Below are 24,516 nucleotides of genomic sequence, written 5' to 3'. Positions count from 1 at the left end.
ACCTGGGAACAGGCTTCAGCCCCACTCCCCCTTCAGCATGGAGAACAGGATCCACGCCCACTCCCCTGTCATCATTGGAAAAGGCCACAACACTCCCCAGTCACCATGAGGAACAGGCCATGACCCCGCACCCTGTCGCCATGGGGAACAGGTCCTGGCCCCACACCCCGTCACCATGGGGAACGGGCCCCGCCCCCACACCCCATTGCCATGAGGAACAGGCCCTGGCCCCACAGCCCATCACCATGGGGAACAGGCCCAGGCCCCAGACTCCGTCACCATGGGGCACCAAGTACATCTGGAACCATATTGAATTCATCATAAACACTGCCCATAACAGGATAAAATCGGCCGAGATAACAGTAAAATGATGGATTTCCTTCAGCTCTCCATTTCTGGGTCTCTGCGCCACTCCCCACTGCGGTGATCCCAGAGTGTCCTGCGTCCTCTGCTGCTCACTAAAATGTGTCTGATGGTGAGAGCATTGAGCAACAAAATCAGCACAAATGGGATGCTTGGGGTTAGAATGTGATGGAGGAACTCGATTTATTGCCCAGACCAGAGATTGCTGAACCTGCCACATTACAGGACAAAACCAGGGGAGGTTCATGAGTTCATACAGACCTGTTAATATAAAATACCAGAAGATGTTCTTTAAACAGCTCAGCACAGTCACTGTTCCCAGAACCACAGCTGCTGTCTTCTCAGTGCAATATTTACTTTTCAGCTTCTGGCAACAAATGGCCACAAATCGATCAAAGGTGAAAGTGACAGTGAACCAAACAGAACAGTCTGTGGCTGCGTAAAGCAGGACGGCGTAGATATTACACACACGGATGGACTGCAGGAACTGAAACTGTTCCTCATAAACAATGGGAATCTGCCTCAAGATCAGGTCGAGGATAATGACCAGTAGACCTGCCGCTGACATGGCCACCATGTAGCGAGTGAAACATTTGGAGAGACCGCATTTCCTTCGAGACAGGATCCCAACTGTCAGCAAGTTAACTGTGAGGAGGGGAAATAAACAGGGAAATTATACATCAGGCTGGGAGCAAAGTTACCAATTTGATTGAGGACTTATTGAGATTTACAAATGTGTTCCTGTATCCAGTGGTGTATTGAAATGATTGGACCTGAAAGAACAAACGGAAAGATTAGTGATACGGTGGAAGGCAACAGAGATTAAAAGAGACAAAAATGAGACTGAAATTGTTAAACTCAATGTTGATAATAATTCTCCCCCTCCCTCCTTTCCCTGTATGGTTTAAAAACTGTTCCATCTCTAATCTCTCCCAGTTCTGATGAAGGGTCACCACCCTGAAACATTAACTCTGTTTCTCTCTCCACAGATGCTGCCAGACCTGCTGAGTATTTCCAGCATTTTCTGTTTTTATTTCGGATTTGCAGCATCTGCAGCACTTTTCTCTTGTACAGAAAGTTAAACGTTGGACTAACTGAGAGATTCCCTCACCTGTGACAGGCAGCACGGAATTCAAATATTTCAAAGCAATAATTGTAAATGAGTCCACTGAAAAATCCAGAAAACATTCTCAATCGTCGCTAAGTTAACTGTAAACAAGGGAAATTATCAGGAAATGATACATCAAGTTGGGAGTAAAAACAACAGTTTGAAGAAGTTTGTGGTGACATTTGTACATTTGTTACCGTATTCAGTATGTATCAGATTATTGTACCAGTGACAGTGATTTCTGCTGGAGACAGGGAGCTGAATTTTGTGGAGCCAGTGGGTTCCTGACGGCAGGCTGAAAATATGAGGGGAACCCCGTCTTGGCAATTCGGAGCCCACACCCGGTGTAATTCAGTGGTGCTCGGGCAATCAACTGCCCTGCGCCATGGCCCACGTCTCTTTAAGGATGGGGATCCTGCCTGCCAAAGCTGCTGAACAATCAGACGGCCAGCAGCTCAGTTTTATTGACCACCAGGAGCAGTGGAACTGCCAGTACTACACCAGGCCTGGGACCAGGGCCATTGCTGGAGCCCCTGGACCCCAGGTAAGTGTGACGAGGACATCAGGGCCAGGGATTAGGACCATTGCTGAAGACCCCAGCACCAAAGATGTGTGGCGGAGTTGCTGGGCCCAGTTACAGAATGGGGGACAGTGGCAGCACTACTAGTGATGGACCAGCAACATCACTGGAGCCCCGAGCCTAAAGCCCCAGGTAAGTGCGGGGGGGACATCGAAGCCAGTCGACGAGAGTGGGGGCCACTGCCAGTAATACACCAGGCCTGGGGCCAGGACCATTGCTGGAGAGCCTGGACCCCAGGTAAGTGTTTTGGGGTCTCCGGAACTTGTTAGGCAGTGGGTGCCACTTCTGGAACGACTCCAGTCCAGGGACCTGGAAAATCTCTGGAGTGCCAGACCCCAGGTAAGCGTGGGGGGCAGGTGGGGGGCAGTCATGGGCTGTGGGACACTGCCGGTACTACACCAGATCTGAGACCATGCCCATTACAGGTGATCTAGGCCCCAGGTAAGTGTGGTGGTGTTGCCGTGGCCTGTCCGGTAGCGGTGGCACTGCTGGTACTACATCAGGCCCAAGTCCACGCCCACTGCTGCACAGCTTGGATCCCAGGTAAGTGTTTTCGGGTCACTAGGGATGGTCAAGGATCGAGGCTGATGCTGGATCTGCTGTAATTCTGGGACCTGGACCATCGCTAGAGTCCCAGACCCCAGCTAAGTGTGGGGGTTTCGCGGGGGCCAGTCAGAGAGTGGGGCCCGCTGCTGGTACTGCACCAGGCCTGGAACCAGATGCATTGCTGGAGTCCCACACTCCAGGTAAGTGTGGTGGATTTTCAGGACCAGTCAGCAAAGGTAATTGACATTGCCACCTAGTCTTTTAAGGAATTGGGGGCACTGCCAGTATAAGATGAGGTGTGGATGATGTCTATCCTGGAGACCCAGATCCCAGGTATGTGTGGCAGGATAGCTGGGGCTAGCCACGGAGGAGGGTCAACTGCTGGAAATGCACCAGTCCTGGGAGCAGGACCCTTGCTGAAGCCTTGGACCCCAGGTAAGTGAGGTGGGGTAGCCGGGGCTAGTCAGGGAGTGGGGTCCACTGCTGGTAGTACACCAGGCCTGGGCCAGGAGCAGCCTTGGATTCCCAGACCCCAGGTAAGTGAGGTGGGGTAGCCAGTGCTAGTCAGGGAGCGGGGGCCACTGCTGAGACTACACCAGGCCTGAGACAAGGAGCAGCCTTGGACTCCCAGAACCCGGGGAAGTGTGGTGGGGTTAATAAAAACAAGAAATGCTGGAACCACTCAGCAGGTCTGGCAGTATCTGTGGAAAGAGAAGCAGAGTTAACGTTTCGGGTCAGTGACCCTTCTTCGGAACTGGATGGTTTGAGGGCTCTCCGCTTCTTCCAGGAACAGAGGCCCAACCAGTTCCCATCCACCACCACCCTCCTCCGCCTGGCTGAACTTGTTCTCACGTTGAACAACTTCTCCTTCAACTCCACGCACTTCCTTCAAGTAAAAGGTGTCGCTATGGGTACCCACATGGGTCCTAATTATGCCTGTCTTTTTGTGGGATATGTCGAGCATTCTTTGTTCCAGTCCTACTCAGGCCCCCTCCCCCAACTCATTTTCCGGTACATTGATGACTGTATCAGTGCCGTTTCCTGCTCCCGCCCCGAACTGGAAAACTTTATCAACTTTGCTTCCAATTTCCACCCTTCTCTCACCTTTACATGGTCCATCTCTGACACTTCTCTTCCCTTCCTCGACTTCTCTGTCTCCATATCTGGGGATAGGTTGTCTACTAATATCCATTATAAGCCCACCGACTCCCACAGCTACCTCGACGACATTTCTTCACACCCTACCTCCTGTAAGGACTCCAATCCATTCTCCCAGTTCCTCCGTCTTCCAGTTCCTAAGAAGGGTCACTGACCCAAAACATTAACTCTGCTTCTCTTTCCACAGATGCTGCCAGACCTGCTGAGTGGTTCCAGCATTTCTGGTTTTTATTTCAGATTTCCAGCATCCGCAGTATTTTGCTTTTATTTAAGTGTGGTGGGGTTGCTGGGGTCTGTCCTGCAGCCCCTGGAAGGTGGGTGAGGGTGCTCGTTGAGTGCAGGGGTGCTTAATGGAGAAGCAGTCTTTGCTGCCATCCATGGGCCACAGATTACCCACGGAGGAGGCCTCCCCCAATCCCGCAGGGAGGCTGTTTGTTTTACTGGGCAGCCTGCACAGTGGCAGGGCTTCCACCAACCGCTCGTGTAATTCCACTTAAAGACCTCAGTTGATCTGTGGGTGGGAAGGTCATCTCAGTCAGCATTCTATGGGCCCCTGCACCTCCTATCCTGTCTCCCAGGCCCATTAAATTCCAGGCAGGATTAAGTTAAATAATCGTGATTGGATTGGGAAATAGAATTTGAAAAGAAAACAGGGATTTCAGCTGGAATCAGGAATGGATCGAGAAGTTAATAAAATAAAGGATTATACTAAACATGAGTAATAACAGGTTTATTTAAAATCAGCCACCCAGTAAATATCGATGAGGATAGGAACAGATTTCTGGAGGTCTTTTATCAACACTGTGGTGAATGGCTGTTTTTCAGACTGGAGGGAGGTATACAGTGCTGTTCCCCAGGGTTCAGTACTGGGACCACTGCTGTTTTTCAGACTGGAGGGAGATATACAGTGCTGTTCCCCAGGGTTCAGTACTGGGACCACTGCTGTTTTTCAGACTGGAGGGAGGTATACAGTGCTGTTCCCCAGGGTTCACTACTAGGACCACTGCTGTTTTTCAGACTGGAGGGTGATATACAGTGCTGTTCCCCAGGGTTCAGTACTGGGACCACTGCTGTTTTTCAGACTGGAGGGAGGTATACAGTGCTGTTCCCCAGGGTTCACTACTAGGACCACTGCTGTTTTTCAGACTGGAGGGTGATATACAGTGCTGTTCCCCAGGGTTCAGTACTGGGACCACTGCTGTTTTTCAGACTGGAGGGAGGTATACAGTGCTGTTCCCCAGGGTTCACTACTAGGACCACTGCTGTTTTTCAGACTGGAGGGAGGTATACAGTGCTGTTCCCCAGGGTTCAGTACTGGGACCACTGCTGTTTTTCAGACTGGAGGGAGGTATACAGTGCTGTTCCCCAGGGTTCAGTACCGGGATCACTGCTGTTTTTCAGACTGGAGGGTGATATACAGTGCTGTTCCCCAGGGTTCAGAACTGGGACCACTGCTGTTTTTCAGACTGGAGGGAGGGAGACAGTGCTGTTCCCCAGGGTTCAGTACTGGGACCACTGCTGTTTTTCAGATTGGAGGGAGGTATACAGTGCTGTTCCCCAGGGTTCAGTACTAGGATCACTGCTGTTTTTCAGATTGGAGGGAGGTATACAGTGCTGTTCCCCAGGGTACAGTACTATGACCACTGCTGTTTTTCAGACCGGAGGGAGGTATATAGCGCTGTTCCCCAGGGTTCAGTACTGGGATCACTGCTGTTTTTCAGACTGGAGGGTATACAGTGCTGTTCCCCAGTGTTCAGTACTGGGATCACTGCTGTTTTTCAGACTGGAGGGAGGTATACAGTGCTGTTCCCCAGGATTCAGTACTGGGATCACTGCTGTTTTTCAGACCGGAGGGAGGTATACAGTGCTGTTCCCCAGGGTTCAGTACTGGGATCACTGCTGTTTTTCAGACTGGAGGGAGGTATACAGTGCTGTTCCCCAGGGTTCAGTACTGGGACCACTGCTGTTTTTCAGACTGGAGGGAGGTATACAGTGCTGTTCCCCAGGGTTCAGTACCGGGATCACTGCTGTTTTTCAGACTGGAGGGTGATATACAGTGCTGTTCCCCAGGGTTCAGAACTGGGACCACTGCTGTTTTTCAGACTGGAGGGAGGGAGACAGTGCTGTTCCCCAGGGTTCAGTACTGGGACCACTGCTGTTTTTCAGATTGGAGGGAGGTATACAGTGCTGTTCCCCAGGGTTCAGTACTAGGATCACTGCTGTTTTTCAGACTGGAGGGAGGGAGACAGTGCTGTTCCCCAGGGTACAGTACTATGACCACTGCTGTTTTTCAGACCGGAGGGAGGTATATAGCGCTGTTCCCCAGGGTTCAGTACTGGGATCACTGCTGTTTTTCAGACTGGAGGGTATACAGTGCTGTTCCCCAGGGTTCAGTACTGGGATCACTGCTGTTTTTCAGACTGGAGGGAGGTATACAGTGCTGTTCCCCAGGATTCAGTACTGGGATCACTGCTGTTTTTCAGACTGGAGGGAGGTATACAGTGCTGTTCCCCAGGGTTCAGTACTGGGATCACTGCTGTTTTTCAGACTGGAGGGAGGTATACAGTGCTGTTCCCCAGGGTTCAGTACTAGGACCACTGCTGTTTTTCAGACTGGAGGGAGGTATACAGTGCTGTTCCCCAGGGTTCAGTACTGGGATCACTGCTGTTTTTCAGACTGGAGGGAGGTATACAGTGCTGTTCCCCAGGGTTCAGTACTGGGATCACTGCTGTTTTTCAGACTGGAGGGAGGTATACAGTGCTGTTCCCCAGGGTTCAGTACTGGGATCACTGCTGTTTTTCAGACTGGAGGGAGGTATACAGTGCTGTTCCCCAGGGTTCAGTACTGGGATCACTGCTGTTTTTCAGACTGGAGGGAGGTATACAGTGCTGTTCCCCAGGGTACAGTACTATGACCACTGCTGTTTTTCAGACCGGAGGGAGGTATACAGTGCTGTTCCCCAGGGTTCAGTACTGGGATCACTGCTGTTTTTCAGACTGGAGGGTATACAGTGCTGTTCCCCAGTGTTCAGTACTGGGATCACTGCTGTTTTTCAGACTGGAGGGAGGTATACAGTGCTGTTCCCCAGGATTCAGTACTGGGATCACTGCTGTTTTTCAGACCGGAGGGAGGTATACAGTGCTGTTCCCCAGGGTTCAGTACTGGGATCACTGCTGTTTTTCAGACTGGAGGGAGGTATACAGTGCTGTTCCCCAGGGTTCAGTACTGGGACCACTGCTGTTTTTCAGACTGGAGGGAGGTATACAGTGCTGTTCCCCAGGGTTCAGTACCGGGATCACTGCTGTTTTTCAGACTGGAGGGTGATATACAGTGCTGTTCCCCAGGGTTCAGAACTGGGACCACTGCTGTTTTTCAGACTGGAGGGAGGGAGACAGTGCTGTTCCCCAGGGTTCAGTACTGGGACCACTGCTGTTTTTCAGATTGGAGGGAGGTATACAGTGCTGTTCCCCAGGGTTCAGTACTAGGATCACTGCTGTTTTTCAGACTGGAGGGAGGGAGACAGTGCTGTTCCCCAGGGTACAGTACTATGACCACTGCTGTTTTTCAGACCGGAGGGAGGTATATAGCGCTGTTCCCCAGGGTTCAGTACTGGGATCACTGCTGTTTTTCAGACTGGAGGGTATACAGTGCTGTTCCCCAGGGTTCAGTACTGGGATCACTGCTGTTTTTCAGACTGGAGGGAGGTATACAGTGCTGTTCCCCAGGGTTCAGTACTGGGACCACTGCTGTTTTTCAGACTGGAGGGAGGTATACAGTGCTGTTCCCCAGGGTTCAGTACTGGGATCACTGCTGTTTTTCAGACCGGAGGGAGGTATACAGTGCTGTTCCCCAGGGTTCAGTACTGGGATCACTGCTGTTTTTCAGACCGGAGGGAGGTATACAGTGCTGTTCCCCAGGGTTCAGTACTGGGATCACTGCTGTTTTTCAGACCGGAGGGAGGTATACAGTGCTGTTCCCCAGGATTCAGTACTGGGATCACTGCTGTTTTTCAGACCGGAGGGAGGTATACAGTGCTGTTCCCCAGGGTTCAGTACTGGGATCACTGCTGTTTTTCAGACCGGAGGGAGGTATACATTGCTGTTCCCCAGGGTTCAGTACTAGGACCACTGCTGTTTTTCAGACTGGAGGGAGGTATACAGTGCTGTTCCCCAGGGTTCAGTACTGGGATCACTGCTGTTTTTCAGACCGGAGGGAGGTATACATTGCTGTTCCCCAGGGTTCAGTACTAGGACCACTGCTGTTTTTCAGACTGGAGGGAGGTATACAGTGCTGTTCCCCAGGGTTCAGTACTGGGATCACTGCTGTTTTTCAGACCGGAGGGAGGTATACATTGCTGTTCCCCAGGGTTCAGTACTAGGACCACTGCTGTTTTTCAGACTGGAGGGAGGTATACAGTGCTGTTCCCCAGGGTTCAGTACTGGGATCACTGCTGTTTTTCAGACCGGAGGGAGGTATACATTGCTGTTCCCCAGGGTTCAGTACTAGGACCACTGCTGTTTTTCAGACTGGAGGGAGGTATACAGTGCTGTTCCCCAGGGTTCAGTACTGGGATCACTGCTGTTTTTCAGACTGGAGGGAGGTATACAGTGCTGTTCCCCAGGGTTCAGTACTGGGATCACTGCTGTTTTTCAGACTGGAGGGAGGTATACAGTGCTGTTCCCCAGGGTTCAGTACTGGGATCACTGCTGTTTTTCAGACTGGAGGGAGGTATACAGTGCTGTTCCCCAGGGTTCAGTACTGGGATCACTGCTGTTTTTCAGACTGGAGGGAGGTATACAGTGCTGTTCCCCAGGGTTCAGTACTGGGATCACTGCTGTTTTTCAGACCGGAGGGAGGTATACAGTGCTGTTCCCCAGGGTTCAGTACTGGGATCACTGCTGTTTTTCAGACTGGAGGGTGGTATACAGTGCTGTTCCCCAGGGTTCAGTACTAGGACCACTGCTGCTTTTCAGACCGGAGGGAGGTATACAGTGCTGTTCCCCAGGGTTCAGTACTGGGATCACTGCTGTTTTTCAGACTGGAGGGTGGTATACAGTGCTGTTCCCCAGGGTTCAGTACTAGGACCACTGCTGCTTTTCAGACCGGAGGGTGGTATACAGTGCTGTTCCCCAGGGTTCAGAACTGGGATCACTGCTGTTTTTCAGACTGGAGGGAGGTATACAGTGCTGTTCCCCAGGGTTCAGTACTGGGATCACTGCTGTTTTTCAGACTGGAGGGAGGTATACAGTGCTGTTCCCCAGGGTTCAGTACTGGGATCACTGCTGTTTTTCAGACTGGAGGGAGGTATACAGTGCTGTTCCCCAGGGTTCAGTACTGGGATCACTGCTGTTTTTCAGACTGGAGGGAGGTATACAGTGCTGTTCCCCAGGGTTCAGTACTGGGATCACTGCTGTTTTTCAGACTGGAGGGAGGTATACAGTGCTGTTCCCCAGGGTTCAGTACTGGGATCACTGCTGTTTTTCAGACTGGAGGGAGGTATACAGTGCTGTTCCCCAGGGTTCAGTACTGGGATCACTGCTGTTTTTCAGACTGGAGGGAGGTATACAGTGCTGTTCCCCAGGGTTCAGTACTGGGATCACTGCTGTTTTTCAGACTGGAGGGTATACAGTGCTGTTCCCCAGGGTTCAGTACTATGACCACTGCTGTTTCTGATATACATTAATGACTTAGACTTCGGGTACAGGCCACAATTTCAAAATCTGCAGAACTCATGAAGCGTGGAAGTTCAGTGAAGAGTGAGCAAGATGGTAACAGAATTCAAGAGAGCATAGATAGAGTGGTGGAATGGGCATAAATAACAATAACTTGTATTTCTATAGCGCCTTTAATGTATAAAAAAACATCCCAAGATGCTTCACAGGTGCATTAAATAACAAAATATGACACCGAGTCACATAAGGAGATTGTAGGTAAGATGGCCAAAATCTGGATTAAAGAGGTATGTTTCAGGAGTGTTTGAAAAGCAGAAAGTGAGGTGGAGAGGTACGGAGAGGGTATTACAGAGCTTGGGGCCCAGGCAACTGAAGGTACGACCACCAGTAGTGAAGAGATTAAAATCAGGGAGGCTCAAGAGACCAGTATTCGCTGAACACAGATATCAAAGAACAAAGAACAAAGAAAATTACAGCACAGGAACAGGCCCTTCAGCCCTCCAGGCCTGCCCCGATCCAGATCCTCTATCTAAACATGTTGCCTATTTTCTAAGGGTCTGTATCTCTTTGCTTCCTGCCGTTTCATGTATCTGTCTAGATATATCTTAAAAGACGCTATCGTGCCCGCGTCTACCACCTCCGCTGGCAACGCGTTCCAGGCACCCACCACCCTCTGCGTAAAGAACTTTCCACGCATATCCCCCCTAAACTTTACCCCTCTCACTTTGAACTCGTGACCCCTAGTAATTGAATCCCCCACTCTGGGAAAAAGCTTCTTGCTATCCACCCTGTCTATACCTCTCATGATTTTGTACACCTCAATCAAGTCCCCCCTCAACCTCCGTCTTTCTAATGAAAATAATCCTAATCTACTCAACCTCTCTTCATAGCTAGCGCCCTCCATACCAGGCAACATCCTGGTGAACCTCCTCTGCACCCTCTCCAAAGCATCTACATCCTTGTGGTAATGTGGCGACCAGAACTACACGCAGTATTCCAAATGTGGCCGAACCAAAGTCTTATACAACTGTAACATAACCTGCCAACTCTTGTACTCAATACCCCGTCCGATGAAGGAAAGCATGCCGTATGCCTTCTTGACCACTCTATTGACCTGCGTTGCCACCTTCAGGGAACAATGGACCTGAACACCCAAATCTCTCTGGACATCAATTTTCCCCAGGACTTTTCCATTTACTGTATAGTTCACTCTTGAATTGGATCTTCCAAAATGCATCACCTCGCATTTGCCCTGATTGAACTCCATCTGCCATTTCTCTGCCCAACTCTCCAATCTATCTATATTCTGCTGTATTCTCTGACAGTCCCCTTCACTATCTGCTACTCCACCAATCTTAGTGTCGTCTGCAAACTTGCTAATCAGCCCACCTATACTTTCCTCCAAATCATTTATGTATATCACAAACAACAGTGGTCCCAGCACGGATCCCTGTGGAACACCACTGGTCACACGTCTCCATTTTGAGAAACTCCCTTCCACTGCTACTCTCTGTCTCCTGTTGCCCAGCCAGTTCTTTATCCATCTAGCTAGTACACCCTGGACCCCATGCGACTTCACTTTCTCCATCAGCCTACCATGGGGAACCTTATCAAACGCCTTACTGAAGTCCATGTATATGACATCTACAGCCCTTTCCTCATCAATCAACTTTGTCACTTCCTCAAAGAATTCTATTAAGTTGGTAAGACATGACCTTCCCTGCACAAAACCATGTTGCCTATCACTGATAAGCCCATTTTCTTCCAAATGGGAATAGATCCTATCCCTCAGTATCTTCTCCAGCAGCTTCCCTACCACTGACGTCAGGCTCACTGGTCTATAATTACCTGGATTATCCCTGCTACCCTTCTTAAACAAGGGGACAACATTAGCAATTCTCTAGTCCTCCGGGACCTCACCCGTGTTTAAGGATGCTGCAAAGATATCTGTTAAGGCCCCAGCTATTTCCTCTCTCGCTTCCCTCAATAACCTGGGATAGATCCCATCCGGACCTGGGGACTTGTCCACCTTAATGCCTTTTAGAATACCCAACACTTCCTCCCTCCTTATGCCGACTTGACCTAGAGCAATCAAACATCTGTCCCTAACCTAAACATCCGTCATGGCCCTCTCCTCGGTGAATGCCGATGCAAAGTACTCGTTTAGAATCTCACCCATTTTCTCTGACTCCACGCATAACTTTCCTCCTTTGTCCTTGAGTGGGCCAATCCTTTCTCTAGTTACCCTCTTGCTCCTTATATATGAATAAAAGGCTTTGGGATTTTCTTTAACCCTGTTTGCTAAAGATATTTCATGACCCCTTTTAGCCCTCTTAATTCCTCGTTTCAGATTGGTCTTACATTCCCGATATTCTTTCAAAGCTTCGTCTTTCTTCAGCCTCCTAGACCTTATGTATGCTTCCTTTTTCCTCTTAGCTAGTCTCACAATTTCACCTGTCATCCATGGTTCCCTAATCTTGCCATTTCTATCCCTCATTTTCACAGGAACATGTCTCTCCTGCACGCTAATCAACCTCTCTTTAAAAGCCTCCCACATATCAAATGTGGATTTACCTTCAAACAGCTGCTCCCAATCTACATTCCCCAGCTCCTGCCGAATTTTGGTATAGTTGGCCTTCCCCCAATTTAGCACTCTTCCTTTAGGACCACTCTCGTCTTTGTCCATGAGTATTCTAAAACTTACGGAATTGTGATCACTATTCCCAAAGTAGTCCCCTACTGAAACTTCAAACACCTGGCCGGGCTCATTCCCCAACACCAGGTCCAGTATGGCCCCTTCCCGAGTTGGAATATTTACATACTGTTCTAGAAAACCCTCCAGGATGCTCCTTACAAATTCTGCTCCATCTAGACATCGAACACTAAGTGAATCCCAGTCAATGTTGGGAAAATTAAAATCTCCTATCACCACCACCCTGTTGCTCCTACATCTTTCCATAATCTGTTTACATATTTGTACCTCTATCTCACGCTCGCTGTTGGGAGGCCTGTAGTACAGCCCCAACATTGTTACCGCACCCTTCCTATTTCTGAGTTCTGCCCATATTGCCTCACTGCTCGAGTCCTCCATACTGCCCTCCTTCAGCACAGCTGTGATATCCTCTTTGACCAGTAATGCAACTCCTCCACCCCTTTTACCTCCCTCTCTATCCCGCCTGAAGCATCGATATCCTGGGATATTTAGTTGCCAATCATGCCCTTCCCTCAACCAAGTCTCAGTAATAGCAATAACATCATACTCCCAGGTACTAATCCAAGCCCTAAGTTCATCTGCCTTACCTACTACACTTCTTGCATTAAAACAAATACACCTCAGACCACCAGTCCCTTTGCGTTCATCATCTGCTCCCTGTCTACTCTTTCCCTTAGTCACGCTGACTTCATTATCTAGTTCCTTACAGGCTTTAGTTACTACCTCCTTACTGTCCACTGACCTCCTCTTTTGGTTCCCATCCCCCTGCCACATTAGTTTAAACCCTCCCCAACAGCGTTAGCAAAAGCACCCCCAAGGACATTGGTTCCAGTCCGGCCCAGGTGTAGACCGTCCAATTTGTAATAGTCTCACCTCCCCCAGAACCGGTCCCAATGTCCCAAAAATCTGAACCCCTCCCTCCTGCACCATCTCTCAAGCCACGCATTCATCCTGACTATTCTTTCATTTCTACTCTATCACGTGGCACTGGTAGCAATCCTGAGATTACTACCTTTGAGGTCCTATTTTTTAAATTGGCTCCTAACTCCCTAAATTCTGCTTGTAGGACCTCATCCCGTTTTTTACCTATATCATTGGTGCCTATGTGCACAACGACAACTGGCTGTTCACCCTCCCCTTTCAGAATGTTCTGCAGCCGATCTGAGACTTCCCTGACCCGTGCACCTGGGAGGCAACATACCATTCGGGAGTCTCGTTTTCGACCACAGAACCGCCTATCTACTCCCCTTACAATCGAATCCCCTATGACTATAGCCCTTCCACTCTTTTTCCCGCCCTTCTGAACAGCAGAGCCAGCCACGGTGCCATGAACCTGCTACTGCTGCCTTCCCCTGGTGAGCCATCTCCCTCAACAGTATCCAAAACGGTATACCTGTTGTGGAGGGAGATGACCGCAGGGGACACCTGCGCTGCCTTCCTGCTCTTTCTCTGCCTTTTGGTCACCCATTCCCTTTCTCCCTCAGCAATCCTAATCTGCGGTGTGACCAATTCGCTAAACGTGCTATCCACGACCTCCTCAGCATCGCGGATGCTCCAAAGTGAGTGAGTATCTTAGTGTGTTGTGGGGCAGGAGGAGATTACAGAGATAGGGGGTTGGAAACGTGTAGGAGGCGGGGCTTACAGCGCTAGGCCAGAAAGGTGACGGTAACACTCGCTCGGTTTTATCGTGTCACCCCCCTGCCCCAGAGCAATCCTATGTTTTTTTTTGTCTAAGTGGCCTGCACCGGGATCCAAGTCCCTTTAAAGGTGGAGATCCCGCCTCCAAGAGCTTCTGGCCAATCAGAGGGCTGGCAGTTCAGCAGGATTGGGACTGTCACCGGGAATGGTGGCCACTGTTGGAACTGCAGAGGTCTTGGATTCAGGCTCAGTCCTGGAACCTGGACCCAAGGTGAGTGAGGCGGAGTCACTAGGCCCAGTCTGGAAGGCCCTGGTGAGCATGATTGGAGTGTGGGCATAAACCCTGTGGGAGTGCTGTCCTGGGAAAGTCATTGTTTCCTGACTGGGGCCCTCCATGGGCCACAGATTGGCCGTGGAGGAGGGAGACCACCACCCCCCCCCACCCCCATAGGGAGAGTGCCCAGTTTTACAAAGCACTTTCTCCACATGGCAGAGGTACCCCCACCGCGAGTTAGATCCCAGCAGTGGCAGGAAGAGGCCCTTATGTCACTTAATGGTGTCAATTGACCTCTGGACAGGAAGGTCATCATCGGCCAAGCCCACCCCCGGCAAGATCACTTGGTGATGGGGTGACAATGGGCCCTCCGCCCCTGCACTCATTGCGATTCCATGGGCCCCCACCTCCATCTTCAGCTCATGGGGGCCCATAAAATCCAGCCCAGGGAGCGGTGAGGCCCTGGAGGAATTTGAAAACAAGGATGAGAATTCAAAAATCAAGACATTTCTTAATTGACAGCCAATGTAGGTCAGCGAGCAGAGGAGTGATAGGTGAGTGGGAGTTGCTGTGAGGTAACACGTCAGAGTTTTAGATAACCTGCACATTCAACAGGGTCTCGGACTATATGAGCCTGGTTTGTAACATCCAGCATCACTGAGAAAATTCAAGATGATGCTATGTTCCTGCCTTAAGCCCCTTCATAACACCCATTTCCCCTCATCCTGCTGTGTGGGATGATGTGCAAGCTGCAGATGGTGGGTTTATAGACCTCCTGCTTTCCATCCCATCCCCAGTCTCTCACCCCAATCCTCCTCTTCTGATTTTATACTTTCCAATGATAACCCAAAACTGCCAGCTTCCCAGTCACAGCGTCTCCAGGAGACAGAGAGAGAGCAGCAGCACAGCACTGATGGTGAAGCCCCATCACTTGGTCTGATTACTTGCAGCCATCAGCTCAAATACTTACACTGCGTGTACCTTCGAGTCTGGTATAGAGTTGGAATCTGCATGTGGTGAGTTACCGAGCATGAGTGGACTGCAGTCAGGCCATGGGGTAATTCTAGTTCATGTGCCAGCTCACCGGCGGTCAAGATCACAAACAAGTTATGATACACAGGGCTCAGATGAGAACATGTTGGAGCAGCACACAGGACAACGCTGAAGGACCTGTGCATTGAGATACTTTGTCCATTGACAGGCCTGTCAGACAGTCTGTTGTCACTGTCAGGCAGCATGGAGGAGTCTGGCTACAATGTGGCACAACATTGCACAGAGCTTGAAGTCCACTCTTTCCCTTGTGGAAGTGGTCACTAACTCCATGACTGTACTAGTGCACCAAGCCATGATACAGCTAGTGACCATTGTCTCAGCTTCCACTGCAGCACAGACGGCAGACACCCAACATCTCAGTGCTGCAGTGGAAGCTCAGACTGAGGTAATTAGATCCATGCTTGCTGCCATGCAGGATCAGACTGCTGCCATCATGGCTGTGGATCTCAGTGTTCAAAGGGGTTTGCAGGCTCTCACAGCAGTCCAGCAATCTGTGATCCAGTAGATTACTAGGATTGCTGAGGTATCGCTCCATGGGAGTGGCAATTAAAGGTCTGCTCGGGTATACAATTTAACCCCAACCCGGGCCCGACCCGACCACATCTAACCCAAACCCGACCCGGGCCCTCAGTCCTTTGGTTTTTTTCCCACGCCCGACCCGACCCGACCTGACTACCGGAAATTAATGACACTTATTCTTACTTCCCTTTCCCTCCCTGACCAAAAGGCAGCACTGCCACAGTGTCCGACCTGGCACAACCCGAGCCGAGCCTGAATGCCGGACCCGGAAGAGCAACCCGACCCCAACCCAACACGTCATCAGGCCCGGTAGCTATGCTCTGGTGGCAGTGGCTCTGCAGAACACAAACCTGCTGTCCTCTCAGGATGACAGTATTTGTTCTCCCTTCACTGTCAGTCCGCCAGTATCCTTGCTGTTGCCCATCAGTCAGCCCAGCTTGCTGCTGCCCATGTTGAGGTGGTGCAGTCTGAATCCGAGCCCTCAAGGCTCAGAGCTGCTCGAAGGCATCCTGCAAGGCCATCTGCCGTCTCCCCCAGTGAAAGTCAACAGCCTTCCACCAGCCAGGCTGCAGCCACTGGGCAAACACTGTGTAGGAGCACTAGGCAAGTCGAGGGGACCCACAAGACAGGCACTAAGGGAATACACCAGGGTGAATAGTTCTGTTTTGTTTGTATAACTGGATGCATTGTTGGATAAAGTTGTTAATGAAAAGTTTTTGTTGGTGGAGTTTTTACAGAGAGATGCAAGAATTATAGAGTAGTTATAATGGATGACTTTAATTATCTGAATATAGACTGGAATGCAGTAGTGTAAAGGGCAGAGAGGGGCAAGGGTTCCTAGCATGTGTTCAGGAAACTTTTCTGAAGCAGAATGTTTCCAGTCCAAAGAGAGGGGAGGTACTGCTGGTCGTAGTGCTTCAGAATGAGGTGGGCCAACTGGATCGAATATCAGCAGGAGAACATTTAGGAGACAGTGATTATTATATCATTAGGTTTGGGTTGGTTGTGGTTTGGTGGGAAAAACAGAAGCTGAACAAAAGGCTACCTTCAAAGAAGAAATAATTCTGGCACAGTCAAGGTATATTCCCTCGAAGGGAAAAGGTAGGACAAACAAATGCAGAACTTCATGGATGACAAAAGAGGTAAAGATTAAGCTGAAGAAGAAAGAGTGCTTATGACAGATATCAGTTAGATAATTCGATGGATTATATTTATATATATATATAAGCTGAATATATAAGGTTGAGTGGAACTGAAAAAGCAAGAAAGAGAAATAAAGAGGGAGAATGAAAAGAGACTGGCAGCTAACATAAAAGGGAATTTCAATGTTTTCAAGAGGCAAATAAATAGTGAAAGGATGGTAAAAGGTGGATTTGGGCCAATTAGGGATCAAAGGGAAAATTTACACTTGGAAGCAGAGGTAATAGCTGAGATATTAAATGACTACATTACATCTGTTTTTACCAAGGAAGAAGATGCTACCCAGGCCACGGTGAAAGAGGAGGTAATTAATACACTGGAATGATTTAAAATTGATAAGGAGGAGGTATGAGATAGGCTGTCTATATTCCAAATTGATAAAGACTGGGGCCGGATGAGATGCATCCATGGATACTGGGGGATGTGAGAGTGAAATTTGCTGAGGCACTGAGCATAATTTTCCAGTCTTTCTTTGACTCGGGGGTGGGGCCAGAGGACTGGAGAACTACAGGCCAGTCAGTTTAACTTCAGTGCTGGTGAAACTTCTAGAAAGAATAATTAAGGACAAAGTTAATAGTCACATGGACAAATGCGGATTAATTAAGTTAAGCCAGCACAGATTTGTTAAGGGAAAATCATGCTTGCTGGATTTATTAAGAGGTAACAGAGGGTTGATCAGGATAATGCTGTTGATGTGGTGCACATGGACTTTCAAAAGTATTTAATACAGTGCCACACAACAGACTTGTGAGCAAGGTTATAGTTCATGGAATAAAAGGGACAGTAGCAACATGGAAACAGAATTGTCTGAGTGACAGAAACACAGAGCAGTGGTTAATGGATGTTTTTAGAGCTGGAAGAAGGTTTGTAGTGGAGTTCCCCAGGGATCAGTGTTAGGACCCTTGCTTTTCCTGATAAAAATTAATGACCTAGAATTTGGTGTACAGGGCACAATTCCAAAATTTCCAGATGATATGAAACTTGGAAGCATTGTGAACTGTGAGGACGATAGTGTAGAACTTCAAAAGGACATTGAAAAGTTGGTGAAATGGGCAGGCAGGTGGCAGATGAAGTTCAATGAGGAGAAATGCGAAGTGATTTGGTAGGAAGAACATGGAGAGACAGTATAGAATAAAGGATTCAATTCTAAAGTGGGTGCAAGAGCAGCGGGACCGACGTGTATATGTGCATAAGTCACTGAAGGCGCCAGGACAGATAGAGAGAGCGGTTAATAAAGCATACAGTATCCTGGGCTTTATTAATAGGGGCATGGAGTACAAGAGCAAGGAAGTTATGTTGAATTTGTCTTAGACACTAGTTCGGCCTTAACTGGAGTAATGCAATTCAGGAAAGATGTGAAGTCATTGGAGAGAATACAGAAAGATTCACGAGAACAGTTCTAGGGAAGATAAACTGGAGAAGTTAGGACTGTTTTCCTTGGAGAAGAGAAGGCTGAGAAGAGATTTGATAAAGGTGTCCAAAATCATGAGGGGTCTGGACAGAGTAGATAAGGATAAACTGTTCCCACTCGTGAAAGGATCAAGAATGAGAGGGCACAGATTTAAACTGATTGGCAGATTAACTAAAAGCAACTTGAGGAAAAATATTTTCACACAGTGAGTGATTAAGGTCTGGAATGCGCTGCCTGAGAGTGTGGTGGAGGCAAATTCAACTGAGGCATGCAAAAGGGAATTAGTCAGTTATATGAAAAGGAAGAATGTGCAGTGTCACAGGGAGAAGGCAGGTGAATGGCACCAGGTGAATTGCTCAGTTGGAAAGCCAGTGTGGCCACGATGGGCAGAATGGCCTCTTTCTGTGCTATCATCATTCTGTGGTTCTGTGATTCTTTTATTGCAGAATTGTGGGAAAGGGGATGTTGTGATGGGGCATCACAGATGGGTGTAAGAGTGGAGAATGGGAGATCCTTGATGGTAAAGGGAAGTTCTCCTATGGAAACCAGGGACTTCGCAGACACTGTCCGACAGCCTGTCTGGATCAAAGGTATCCAGGAAATACCCTCCCTCCTCCTGCTCCTCCTGAGGTGACCTCCGGATTCCTGGTTGCAATGCCTGTGTCCACATGATGATGATGATATGAAGGGTGCAGCAGAAAACCATGAACTTGGACACCTGCTCCAGGGTGTACTGGGGGGGGGGGGGGGGGGCTCCCCCCGAGCGGTTCAGGCATCAGAATCATTGCTTCATCAAACTGATGGTCTATTGCACGATGTTCCTGGTGACTCAATTGCTCAGGTTATACATGTGTTATTTTCATGTGGTTGGTTGGTGTTTGGGCTGCAGGTGTAGGGGAATGTGTGGAGTTTAGAGGTCATGAGCTGTGTATAAAGGGGGTAGCCTTTTCCTCTAAGAAGTCAAACTCCAGTTCTCCGTAGGGGCCAGAAGATGGTGGGAACAGCTGACTGCTTCAGAATGAAGGTATCATGGCTGCTGCCAGGATGGTGGGCATTCACTAACATGATGTACTGGGCATGGTCACACACCAACTGCACATTGATAAGAACATAAACATAAATATGAGTAAGTGTAGGCCATTCGGCCTCTCGAGCCCTCTCCACCAGTAAATAGCTGATCTGATTGTGGCCGTAATTCCACTTTCCTGCCTGCCCTCCATAACCCTTGTCAATCGCTAGAGTGAGAGTTCTTTCAGTTCCTGTAGCTCTCCCCATTGACATGGGGGCCCTGCAGAGCCACCTACACCATCGGGAATCCTGCTATCCCGACAAAGCCATGGGACCTTCTCCAGCGTCTCCCTGCTGAGGGAGAAAATAATGGCCTCTATCACTAAGTGGATACATCAATGGACAGCATACAAGGAGATGAAGAATATGTTACCTTCTCTAGCCTGGAAAGATCTAGTTCAATAAAATGATTTGAAGGAAAATGTAGCTGGTCTGATTAGTAAGTTTGCGGACGACACAAAGGTTGGAAGAGTTACGAATAGTGATGAGGATTGTCAGAGGATACAGCAGGATATAGATCGGGTGAAGACCTGGGCGGAGAAATGGCAGATGGAGTTTAATCCAGACAAATGTGAGGTAATGCATTTTGGAAGGTCTAATGCAGGTGGGAGGTATACAGTAAATGGCAGAACCCTTACGAGTATTGATAGGCAGAGAGATCTGGGCGTACAGGTCCACAGATCACTGAAAGTGGCAGCAACGCAGGTGGATAAGGTAGTCAAGAAGGCATATGGCATGCTTGCCTTCATCAGTCGGGGCATTGAGTATAAAAATTGGCAAGTCATGCTGCAGCTGTACAGAACCTTAGTTAGGCCACACTTAGAATATTGCGTGCAATTCTGGTCGCCACGCCACCAGAAGGATGTGGAGGCTTTGGCGAGGGTACAGAAGAGGTTTACCAGGATGTTGCCTGGTCTGGAGGGCATTAGCTATGAGGAGAGGTTGGATAAACTCGGGTTGTTTTTACTGGAACGACGGAGGTTGAGGGGCGGCCTGATAGAGGTTTACAAAGTTATGAGTGGCATGGATAGAGTGGATAGTCAGAAGATTTTTTCCAGGGTGTAAGAGTCAGTTACTCGGGGACATAGGTTTAAGGTGCGAGGGGCAAAGTTTAGAGGGGATGTGCGAGGCACGTTTTTTACACAGAGGGTGGTGAGTGCCTGGAACCTGCTGCCGGGGGAGGTGGTGGAAGCAGGTACGATAGCGATGTTTAAGAGACATCTTGACAAATACATGAATAGGGCGGCACAGTGGCGCAGTGGTTAGCACCGCAGCCTCCAGCAACCCGGGTTCGATTCTGGGTACTGCCTGTGTGGAATTTGCAAGTTCTTCCTGTGACAGTGTGGGTTTTCGCCGGATGCTCCAGTTTCCTCCCACAGTCAAAGACTTGATAGGTAAATAGGTTGATAGGTAAATTGGCCATTGTAAATTGCCCCGAGTATAGGTAGGGGGAAGGTGGGGATGTGGTAGGAACATGGGATTAACGCAGGATTAGTATAAATGGGTGGTTGATGGTCGGCACAGACGCGGTGGGCCGAAGGGCCTGTTTCAGTGCTGTATCCCTTTAAAAAAAAGGATGGAATAGAGGGATACAGACCCTGGAAGTGCAGGTTTTAGTTTAGACAGGCATCATGATCGGCGCAGACTTGGAGGGCTGAATGGCCTGTTCCTGTGCTGTACTGTTCTTTGTTCTTTTGAAATTGTGGCCTTAACGACCACTGGCAGCACTGTCCTCACCCTGGTGTGAGGCTCCAGGTCATGTTGCAGGAGGTAGCACAGCTCTGTGATAACATCTCATTGAATCAGAATCGCAAAACAGATTGCTCCTGGGTATGGTGTAGGTAGGAAAAGTGCTCTTGGAAAAACCTGGGGTGGGTAGGGCAGTGCCTCCTCCTCCCACGTTGCAGAGATGCCCTTCTCTGCAGCCTCTGCTCCATTTATTGGTCATGTTGCAAACCCAGATGCACTGCAACTACAGTCCTCATACTTCATCCAGAGTTGGGTCACCACATCCTCTGATCTCCCTGAATGTCGACAGCAGCTCACTACACAACCTCCAGAAAACCATCCACAGCACCTCCACTAACTTTACAATGGAAGACACAAGTCAAAAGCCCCTCGCCTACAAGTTGGATGCCTGGTGCTTGTAAATAAAACTAGAGGGAGTTCCTCGTGCTGCTGAACACATGTTCAGCGAAGAGCGACTAACACAAGATAGTCAGTGGACATGCGCAGACCAAGTTTCAAAGACGTATGTCAAAGATGCCAGATGTCCTGCCCAACATGAAACAAAACACGGGACATGGTGCACGTGGCCGGCAGCATATCCCGCACCATTTTACGGTTCCTGGGTTTGTTGCACCAGCATCATTGTCTCTGCGGAGCCCTAACTGGTGGCCAGGGAGAGATAGAGAAATAAATTTACATCAATTAGAGAATTGGATAAATACTTGAAGGTGAACATATTGTAGGAATATGGGAATGGACAGGGGAATGGGACTAATTGGAGGGTAAGGCCATGAAGGGATTCAAACACAAGAATGAGAATATTAACATTAAGGTGCTGCCAGACCAGGAGTCAATGTAGATCAGTGAGCACAGGGGTGATGGGTGATAGGGATTTCGAGTGAGTTAGGATATGGGCAGAAGAGATTTGGATGGACTGTGATTTATGAAAGTACGTAGCTGGCCGCATGGCCAGGGAAGCATTGAGAATCCAGATTTAACAAATTTATGGATGAGGGTTCATGCAGCAGATGGCCTTAGCCAGAGGTGGAAATATTACGGAAGAGGTAGAACACAGGGTTGGTACTGGAGATGATATGGTGTCGAAACACAGCTCAGGGTCAAAGGGGATTGCTGAGGTCTGGTTCAACCTCAGCCATTGGCCTGGTAGGGGATGGAGTCAGTAGACAGCGAATGGACTTCGTGACTGGTTTTGGTCTACATGAGGCTTAAATGAGAAGAACAGTAATCCAGTGAAATGTTGTTTACGAATATAATGAATCAAGGTTTACAGATCCCATAGCTGTATATAGAGACTTACCAGGGACACCGATAGCAACAAAGATAAGAGAGTATATTAGAAGAGTATATTACAAGAATAGTAATAAAGTTTGCACTGATTTGTCGAGTTAACAGCCAGATGCAGAGATTCACTAGAGATAACAACAGCAGCAAGGAGGGCAGATTAAATGGCAAGTACAGTTATGCAGTTAAACATGCTTTATAGAATTAATAGCTGGATAAAGAGACTTACCAGGGACACCAACAATAGCAAGAATACGACAGTAAATGTACTGAATAATCAGATCTGCACAATAGATCCGATAGTCTAATGATAGCTGATCATAATATGTAGAAAGACCATCAAACCAATAGGATAAACTCCTACATAATAAAAGCAAAATACTGCAGGTGCTGGAAATCTGAAATAAAAACAAGAAATGCTGGAAATACTCAGCAGGTCTGGCAGCATCTGTGGAGCGAGATGGAGAGTTAATGTTTCAGGTCAGTGACCCTTCATCAGAACTGGCAAAGGTTATAAATGTAATAGGTTTTAAGCAAATAAAGCGGGGGTGGGACAAAAGACAACAAAAGTAAAGATGTTGATAGGACAGGGTCACACAGAATAACTGACCAGAAAGTCATGGAGCAAAGGCAAACGGTATGTTAATGGTGTATTGAAAGACAAAACGTTAGTGCAGAGAGGGTGTTAATGGACAGAAAAATGAGCAGCCCTGGCCCAAAGCACAAACATGAAAAAAACAGTGGTCAGGCACATGGTAAGAAAAATGAATGATGAAACAAACTAAAATAAAATAAAAAGAAAAAAGAAAAAAAAAAAAACAGAAAATAAAAAGGGGGGCTCATCATGCTCTGAAATTATTGAACTCAATGTTCAGTCCGGCAGGCTGTAGGGTGCCTAATCAGTAAATGAGATGCTGTTCCTCGAGCTTGTGTTGATGTTCACTGGAACACTGCAGCAATCCCAGGACAGATATGTGGCCATGAAAGCAGGGGGGAGTGTTGAAATGGCAAGCAACCGGAAACTCGGTGTCATGGTTTCGGACTGAGCGGAGGTATTCTGCAAAGCGGTCACCCAATCTATGTTTGGTCTCCCCAATGTAGAGGAGACCACACATTGTGAGAAGCGAATTCAGTATACTAAATTGAAAGAAGTACAAGTAAATCACTGCCTCACCTGAAAGGAGTGTTTGGGGCCTTGGATAGTGAGGAGAGAGAAGGTAAAAGTGCAGGTATTACACCTCCTGCAATTGCACGGGAAGGTGCCGTGGGAAGGGGACAAGGTGTTGGGGGTTATGGAGGAGTGGACCAGGGTGTCACGGAGGGAACGATCCCTTCGGAATGCTGACAAGGGAAGGGAGAGGAGGATGCATTTGGTAGCGGCATAACGGTGGAAGTGGCAGAAATGGCAGAGGATGATCCTTCACATGTGGAGTCTGGTGGGGTGGAAAGTGAGGACAAGGGGAACCCTGTCGCAGTTCTGGGCGGGAGGGGAAGGGGTGAAGGTAGAGATGCGGGAAATGGGCCGGATACAGTTGAGGGCCTTGTCAACCACAGTAGGGGGTATCCTCAGTTGAGGAAAAAGGAAGACATATCAGAAGCGCTATCATGGAAGGTAGCATCATCAGAGCAGATGCGTCAGAGACGGAGAAACTGGGAGAATGGAATGAAGTCCTTACAGGAGGCAGGATGTGAAGAAGTGTAGTCGAGGTAGCTGTGGGAGTTGGTGGGCTTATAATGAATATTAATAGACGGCCTATCCCCAGAAATGGAAACAGAGAAGTCGAGGAACGGAAGGGAGTGTCAGAGATGGACCACATAAAGGTGAGCAAAGGGTGGAAATTGGAAGCAAAGTTGATAAAGTTTTCCAGTTCGGGGTGGGAGCAGGAAACGGCACCGATACAGTCATCAATGTACTGGAAAAAAAGTTGGGGGAGAGTGCCTGAGTAGGACTGGAACAAGGAATGTTCAACATATCCCACAAAAATCAGGCATAACTAGGACCTATGCGGGTACCCACAGCAACACCTTTTACTTGAAGGAAGTGAGTGGAGTTGAAGGAGAAGTTGTTCAATGTGAGAACAGATTCAGCCAGGCGGAGGAGGGTGGTGGTGGTAGACGGGGACTGGTTGGGCCTCTGTTCAAGGAAGAAGCAGAGAGCCTTCAGACCATCTTAGTGGGGGATG

General features: G+C 48.7%; 1 long non-coding RNA gene across 1 annotated transcript in view; it reads right to left on the bottom strand.

The window, feature by feature from the left end:
• Nucleotides 1-546: 546 nt before the first annotated feature.
• The window catches only part of LOC137374030 (uncharacterized), a 104,841-nt gene continuing 80,871 nt past the window's right edge, over nt 547-24,516 (bottom strand). Inside the window, exon 7 of the long non-coding RNA XR_010975754.1 lies at nt 547-1,136. This is a non-coding gene — a long non-coding RNA (uncharacterized lncRNA). The remainder of the gene's footprint in view (nt 1,137-24,516) is intronic.

This window comes from Heterodontus francisci, chromosome 9, assembly GCF_036365525.1.
Source record: "Heterodontus francisci isolate sHetFra1 chromosome 9, sHetFra1.hap1, whole genome shotgun sequence".
Taxonomy (NCBI): domain Eukaryota; kingdom Metazoa; phylum Chordata; class Chondrichthyes; order Heterodontiformes; family Heterodontidae; genus Heterodontus; species Heterodontus francisci.
This window is presented reverse-complemented; position numbering and strand designations above follow the sequence as displayed.